We start from the raw sequence: 6,000 nt of genomic DNA, 5'->3' as shown, positions 1-6,000 counted from the left end.
TCTAGGCAGTCTCTCATCAAAGTACTAACCAGACCTAAACCTGCTAAGATTCAGAGATCGGGCATTGACTATTTTTTGGCAAAATTATTATAAACTAAGTGAAAAATGTCCAAATAGCTTTACGCACCTGGTATTCCCAGGGGGTCTCCCATCCAAGTACTAACCAGGGCGGAGATCAGACGAGGATCGGGCATAGCCAGGTTGGTATGGCCGTAAGCGAAGTCTGCTGCAAAGATAGGGCTATTTAAAGAGCAGCCAATCTTTATCGCCAGTACATTATATAAGTAGGAAAGAAAGCCCAAAGCTTAAAGCACCTGGTATTCCTAGGCAGTTCTCTCATCAAAGTACTAACCAGACCTAAAACCTGCTAAGATTCAAGATCCGCATTGACTCTATTTTTTGGCAAAATTATTATATACTAAGTGAAAAATTTCCAAAAAGCTTACAGCACCTGGTATCCCAGGCGGTCTCCCATCAAGTACTAACCAGGCCCAAACCTGCTTAGCTTCCGAGATCAGCACGAGATCGGGCATAGCCAGGTTGGTATGGCCGTAAGCGAAGTCTGTTGCAAAGATTAGGGCTATTTAAAGACCAGCCAATCTTATCGCCAGTACATATATAAGTAGGAAAGAAAACCCAAAAGCTTAAAGCACCTGGTATTCCTAGGCAGTCTCTCATCAAAGTACTAACCAGACCTAAACCTGCTAAGATTCAGAGATCGGGCATTGACTCTTTTTTTTTTTTTTTTTTTTTTTAATGAAAGATTATTATATAATTCGTGAAATTTTCCAAAAAGATTAAAGCACCTGGTATTCCCAGGCAGTCTCCCATCCATGTACTAACCACGCCCAAAGCTGCAAATATTCAGAGATCGGGCATTGACTCTATTTTTGGCAAAATTATTATATACTAAGTGAAAAATGTCCAAAAAGCTTACAGCACCTGGTATTAACAGGCAGTCTCCCATCCATGTACTAACCAGGCCCAAACCTGCTAAGATTCAGAGATCCGGCATTGACTCTATTTTTTGGCAAAAATTATTATATACTAAGTGAAAAATTTCCAAAAAGCTCTACAGCACCTGGTATTCCCAGGCGGTCTCCCAATCCAAGTACTTAACCAGGCCCAAACCTGCTTAGCTTCCGAGATCAGACGAGATCGGGCATAGCCAGGTTGGTATGGCCGTAAGCGAAGTCTGCTGCAATGAGAGGGCTATTTAAAGACCAGCCAATCTTATCGCCAGTACATTATATAAGTAGGAAAGAAAACCCAAAAGCTTAAAGCACCTGGTATTCCTAGGCAGTCTCTCATCAAAGTACTAACCAGACCTAAACCTGCTAAGATTCAGAAATCGGGCATTGACTCTATTTTTTGGCAAAATTATTATAAACTAAGTGAAAAAATGTCCAAAAAGCTTACAGTACCTGGTATTCCCAGGCGGTCTCCCATCCAAGTACTAACCAGGCCCAAACCTGCTTAGCTTCCGAGATCAGACGAGATCGGGCATAGCCAGGTTGGTATGGCGGTAAGCGAAGTCTGCTGCAAAGAGAGGGCTATTTAAAGAGCAGCCAATCTTATCGCCAGTACATTATATAAGTAGGAAAGAAAGCCCAAAGCTTAAAGCACCTGGTATTCCTAGAAAGTCTTCTCATCAAAGTACTAACCAGACCTAAACCTGCTAAGATTCAGAGATCGGGCATTGACTCTATTTTTTGGCAAAATTATTATATACTAAGTGAAAAAATGTCCAAAAAGCTTACAGGCACCTGGTATTCCCAGGCGGTCTCCCATCCAAGTACAACCAGGCCCAAACCTGCTAAGATTCAGAGATCGGGCATTGACTCTAGTAGGAAGTAGGAAAAACCCAAAAGCTTAAAGCACCTGGTATTTCCTAGGCAGTCTCTCATCAAAGTACTAACCAGACCTTAACCTGCTAAGATTTCAGAGATCGGGCATTGACTATTTTTTTTTTTTTTTTTTTTTTTAATGAAAGATTATTATATAAATTCGTGAAATTTTCCAAAAAGATTAAAGCACCTGGTATTCCCAGGCAGTCTCCCATCCATGTACTAACCACGCCCAAAGCTGCAAATATTCAGAGATCGGGCATTGACTCTATTTTTTTGGGCAAAAATTATTATATACTAAGTGAAAAATGTCCAAAAAGCTTACAGCACCTGGTATTAACAGGCAGTCTCCCATCCATGTACTAACCAGGCCCAAACCTGCTAAGATTCAGAGATCCGGCATTGACTCTATTTTTTGGCAAAATTATTATATACTAAGTGAAAAATTCCAAAAAAGCTTACAGCACCTGGTATTCCCAGGCGGTCTCCCCATCCAAGTACTAACCAGGCCCAACCTGCTTAGCTTCCGAGATCAGACGAGATCGGGCATAGCCAGGTTGGTATGGCGGTAAGCGAAGTCTGCTGCAAAGAGAGGGCTATTTAAAGAGCAGCCAATCTTATCGCCAGTAATTATATAAGTAGGAAAGAAAGCCCAAAAGCTTAAAGCACCTGGTATTCCTTAGAAAGTCTCTCATCAAAGTACTAACCAGACCTAAACCTGCTAAGATCAGAGATCGGGCATTGACTCTTTTTTTTTTTTTTTTTTTTTTTTTTTTTTTTAATGAAAGATTATTACATAATTCGTGAAAATTTCCAAAAAGATTAAAGCACCTGGTATTCCAGGCAGTCTCCCATCCATGTACTAACCAGGCCAAACCTGCTAATATTCAGAGATTAGGCATTGACTCTATTTTTTGGCAAAATTATTATATACTAAGTGAAAAATGTCCAAAAAGCTTACAGCACCTGATATTCCCAGGCGGTCTCCCATCCAAGTACTAACCAAGCCCAAACCTGCTTAGCTTCGGAGATCAGACGAGATCGGGCATAGCCAGGTTGGTATGGCCGTAAGCGAAGTCTGCTGCAAAGAGAGGGCTATTTAAAGACCAGCCAATCTTATCGCCAGTACATTATATAAGTAGGAAAGAAAACCCAAAAGCTTAAAGCACCTGGTATTCCTAGGCAGTCTCTCATCAAAGTACTAACCAGACCTAAACCTGCTAAGATTCAGAGATCGGGCATTGACTCTTTTTTTTTTTTTTTTTTAATGAAAGATTATTATATAATTCGTGAAATTTTCCAAAAAGATTAAAGCACCTGGTATTCCCAGGCAGTCTCCCATCCATGTACTAACCACGCCCAAAGCTGCAAATATTCAGAGATCGGGCATTGACTCTATTTTTTGGCAAAATTATTATATACTAAGTGAAAAATGTCCAAAAAGCTTACAGCACCTGGTATTAACAGGCAGTCTCCCATCCATGTACTAACCAGGCCCAAACCTGCTAAGATTCAGAGATCCGGCATTGACTCTATTTTTTGGCAAAATTATTATATACTAAGTGAAAAATTTCCAAAAAGCTTACAGCACCTGGTATTCCCAGGCGGTCTCCCATCCAAGTACTAACCAGGCCCAAACCTGCTTAGCTTCCGAGATCAGACGAGATCGGGCATAGCCAGGTTGGTATGGCCGTAAGCGAAGTCTGCTGCAATGAGAGGGCTATTTAAAGACCAGCCAATCTTATCGCCAGTACATTATATAAGTAGGAAAGAAAACCCAAAAGCTTAAAGCACCTGGTATTCCTAGGCAGTCTCTCATCAAAGTACTAACCAGACCTAAACCTGCTAAGATTCAGAAATCGGGCATTGACTCTATTTTTTGGCAAAATTATTATAAACTAAGTGAAAAATGTCCAAAAAGCTTACAGTACCTGGTATTCCCAGGCGGTCTCCCATCCAAGTACTAACCAGGCCCAAACCTGCTTAGCTTCCGAGATCAGACGAGATCGGGCATAGCCAGGTTGGTATGGCGGTAAGCGATGTCTGCTGCAAAGAGAGGGCTATTTAAAGAGCAGCCAATCTTATCGCCAGTACATTATATAAGTAGGAAAGAAAGCCCAAAAGCTTAAAGCACCTGGTATTCCTAGAAAGTCTCTCATCAAAGTACTAACCAGACCTAAACCTGCTAAGATTCAGAGATCGGGCATTGACTCTATTTTTTGGCAAAATTATTATATACTAAGTGAAAAATGTCCAAAAAGCTTACAGCACCTGGTATTCCCAGGCGGTCTCCCATCCAAGTACTTACCAGGCCCAAACCTGCTAAGATTCAGAGATCGGGCATTGACTCTAGTAGGAAAGTAGGAAAAACCCAAAAGCTTAAAGCACCTGGTATTCCTAGGCAGTCTCTCATCAAAGTACTAACCAGACCTTAACCTGCTAAGATTCAGAGATCGGGCATTGACTATTTTTTTTTTTTTTTTTTTTTTTTTTAATGAAAGATTATTATATAATTCGTGAAATTTTCCAAAAAGATTAAAGCACCTGGTATTCCCAGGCAGTCTCCCATCCATGTACTAACCACGCCCAAAGCTGCAAATATTCAGAGATCGGGCATTGACTCTATTTTTTGGCAAAATTATTATATACTAAGTGAAAAATGTCCAAAAAGCTTACAGCACCTGGTATTAACAGGCAGTCTCCCATCCATGTACTAACCAGGCCCAAACCTGCTAAGATTCAGAGATCCGGCATTGACTCTATTTTTTGGCAAAATTATTATATACTAAGTGAAAAATTTCCAAAAAGCTTACAGCACCTGGTATTCCCAGGCGGTCTCCCATCCAAGTACTAACCAGGCCCAAACCTACTTAGCTTCCGAGATCAGACGAGATCGGGCATAGCCAGGTTGGTATGGCGGTAAGCGAAGTCTGCTGCAAAGAGAGGGCTATTTAAAGACCAGCCAATCTTATCGCCAGTACATTATATAAGTAGGAAAGAAAACCCAAAAGCTTAAAGCACCTGGTATTCCTAGGCAGTCTCTCATCAAAGTACTAACCAGACCTAAACCTGCTAAGATTCAGAGATCGGGCATTGACTCTTTTTTTTTTTTTTTTTTTTTTTTTTTAATGAAAGATTATTATATAATTCGTGAAATTTTCCAAAAAGATTAAAGCACCTGGTATTCCCAGGCAGTCTCCCATCCATGTACTAACCACGCCCAAAGCTGCAAATATTCAGAGATCGGGCATTGACTCTATTTTTTGGCAAAATTATTATATACTAAGTGAAAAATGTCCAAAAAGCTTACAGCACCTGGTATTAACAGGCAGTCTCCCATCCATGTACTAACCAGGCCCCAAACCTGCTAAGATTCAGAGATCCGGCATTGACTCTATTTTTTGGCAAAATTATTATATACTAAGTGAAAAATTTCCAAAAAGCTTACAGCACCTGGTATTCCCAGGCGGTCTCCCATCCAAGTACTAACCAGGCCCAAACCTGCTTAGCTTCCGAGATCAGACGAGATCGGGCATAGCCAGGTTGGTATGGCCGTAAGCGAAGTCTGCTGCAATGAGAGGGCTATTTAAAGACCAGCCAATCTTATCGCCAGTACATTATATAAGTAGGAAAGAAAACCCAAAAGCTTAAAGCACCTGGTATTCCTAGGCAGTCTCTCATCAAAGTACTAACCAGACCTAAACCTGCTAAGATTCAGAAATCGGGCATTGACTCTATTTTTTGGCAAAATTATTATAAACTAAGTGAAAAATGTCCAAAAAGCTTACAGTACCTGGTATTCCCAGGCGGTCTCCCATCCAAGTACTAACCAGGCCCAAACCTGCTTAGCTTCCGAGATCAGACGAGATCGGGCATAGCTTTTTTTTTTTTTTTTTTTTTTTTTTTTTTTTTTTTTTTTTATTACAATTCTTTTACAAAAAATTCCAATTCATTTACAACATTCCAGGGAACTCAATTTTACAATTCCTTAAAACATTTTGTACATTAACTGAGAACATTTTATAAAAAACATCCATTTTCCTTTCCATCTTACAATACACATATAACCGTTGCAAATATTCTTCTATTCTCTTTTTAAAATATCCCCATATGTCTATTTTACAGTCTTTGTTTCTCACTATGTTTCTTCTTT

General features: G+C 40.1%; 7 non-coding genes and 2 pseudogenes across 7 annotated transcripts; all 9 read right to left on the bottom strand.

Moving 5' to 3' along the window:
* Window positions 1-439: 439 nt before the first annotated feature.
* Window positions 440-557, bottom strand: LOC113084215 (5S ribosomal RNA). Its single transcript, XR_003283614.1, has one exon. It is a non-coding gene; the product is annotated as a 5S ribosomal RNA (ribosomal RNA).
* Window positions 558-1,069: 512 nt separating this feature from the next.
* LOC113084216 (uncharacterized) lies at window positions 1,070-1,190 on the bottom strand (annotated as a pseudogene).
* A 222-nt stretch (window positions 1,191-1,412) lies between these two features.
* On the bottom strand, window positions 1,413-1,531 carry LOC113084262 (5S ribosomal RNA). The gene has a single exon (XR_003283655.1). It is a non-coding gene; the product is annotated as a 5S ribosomal RNA (ribosomal RNA).
* A 771-nt stretch (window positions 1,532-2,302) lies between these two features.
* Window positions 2,303-2,421, bottom strand: LOC113084217 (uncharacterized; annotated as a pseudogene).
* Window positions 2,422-2,801: 380 nt separating this feature from the next.
* Window positions 2,802-2,920, bottom strand: LOC113084267 (5S ribosomal RNA). Its single transcript, XR_003283661.1, has one exon. It is a non-coding gene; the product is annotated as a 5S ribosomal RNA (ribosomal RNA).
* Window positions 2,921-3,426: 506 nt separating this feature from the next.
* Window positions 3,427-3,545, bottom strand: LOC113084235 (5S ribosomal RNA). The gene has a single exon (XR_003283629.1). It is a non-coding gene; the product is annotated as a 5S ribosomal RNA (ribosomal RNA).
* A 221-nt stretch (window positions 3,546-3,766) lies between these two features.
* On the bottom strand, window positions 3,767-3,885 carry LOC113084261 (5S ribosomal RNA). Its single transcript, XR_003283654.1, has one exon. It is a non-coding gene; the product is annotated as a 5S ribosomal RNA (ribosomal RNA).
* A 768-nt stretch (window positions 3,886-4,653) lies between these two features.
* LOC113084263 (5S ribosomal RNA) lies at window positions 4,654-4,772 on the bottom strand. The gene has a single exon (XR_003283657.1). It is a non-coding gene; the product is annotated as a 5S ribosomal RNA (ribosomal RNA).
* A 516-nt stretch (window positions 4,773-5,288) lies between these two features.
* LOC113084234 (5S ribosomal RNA) lies at window positions 5,289-5,407 on the bottom strand. Its single transcript, XR_003283628.1, has one exon. It is a non-coding gene; the product is annotated as a 5S ribosomal RNA (ribosomal RNA).
* Between the last annotated feature and the right edge of the window lie 593 nt (window positions 5,408-6,000).

Source organism: Carassius auratus, unplaced genomic scaffold, assembly GCF_003368295.1.
Source record: "Carassius auratus strain Wakin unplaced genomic scaffold, ASM336829v1 scaf_tig00039865, whole genome shotgun sequence".
In the NCBI taxonomy this organism is placed as follows: Eukaryota; Metazoa; Chordata; class Actinopteri; order Cypriniformes; family Cyprinidae; genus Carassius; species Carassius auratus.
Note: the sequence above shows the minus strand (reverse complement) of the source record. Positions and strands in the feature narration are given on the sequence as shown.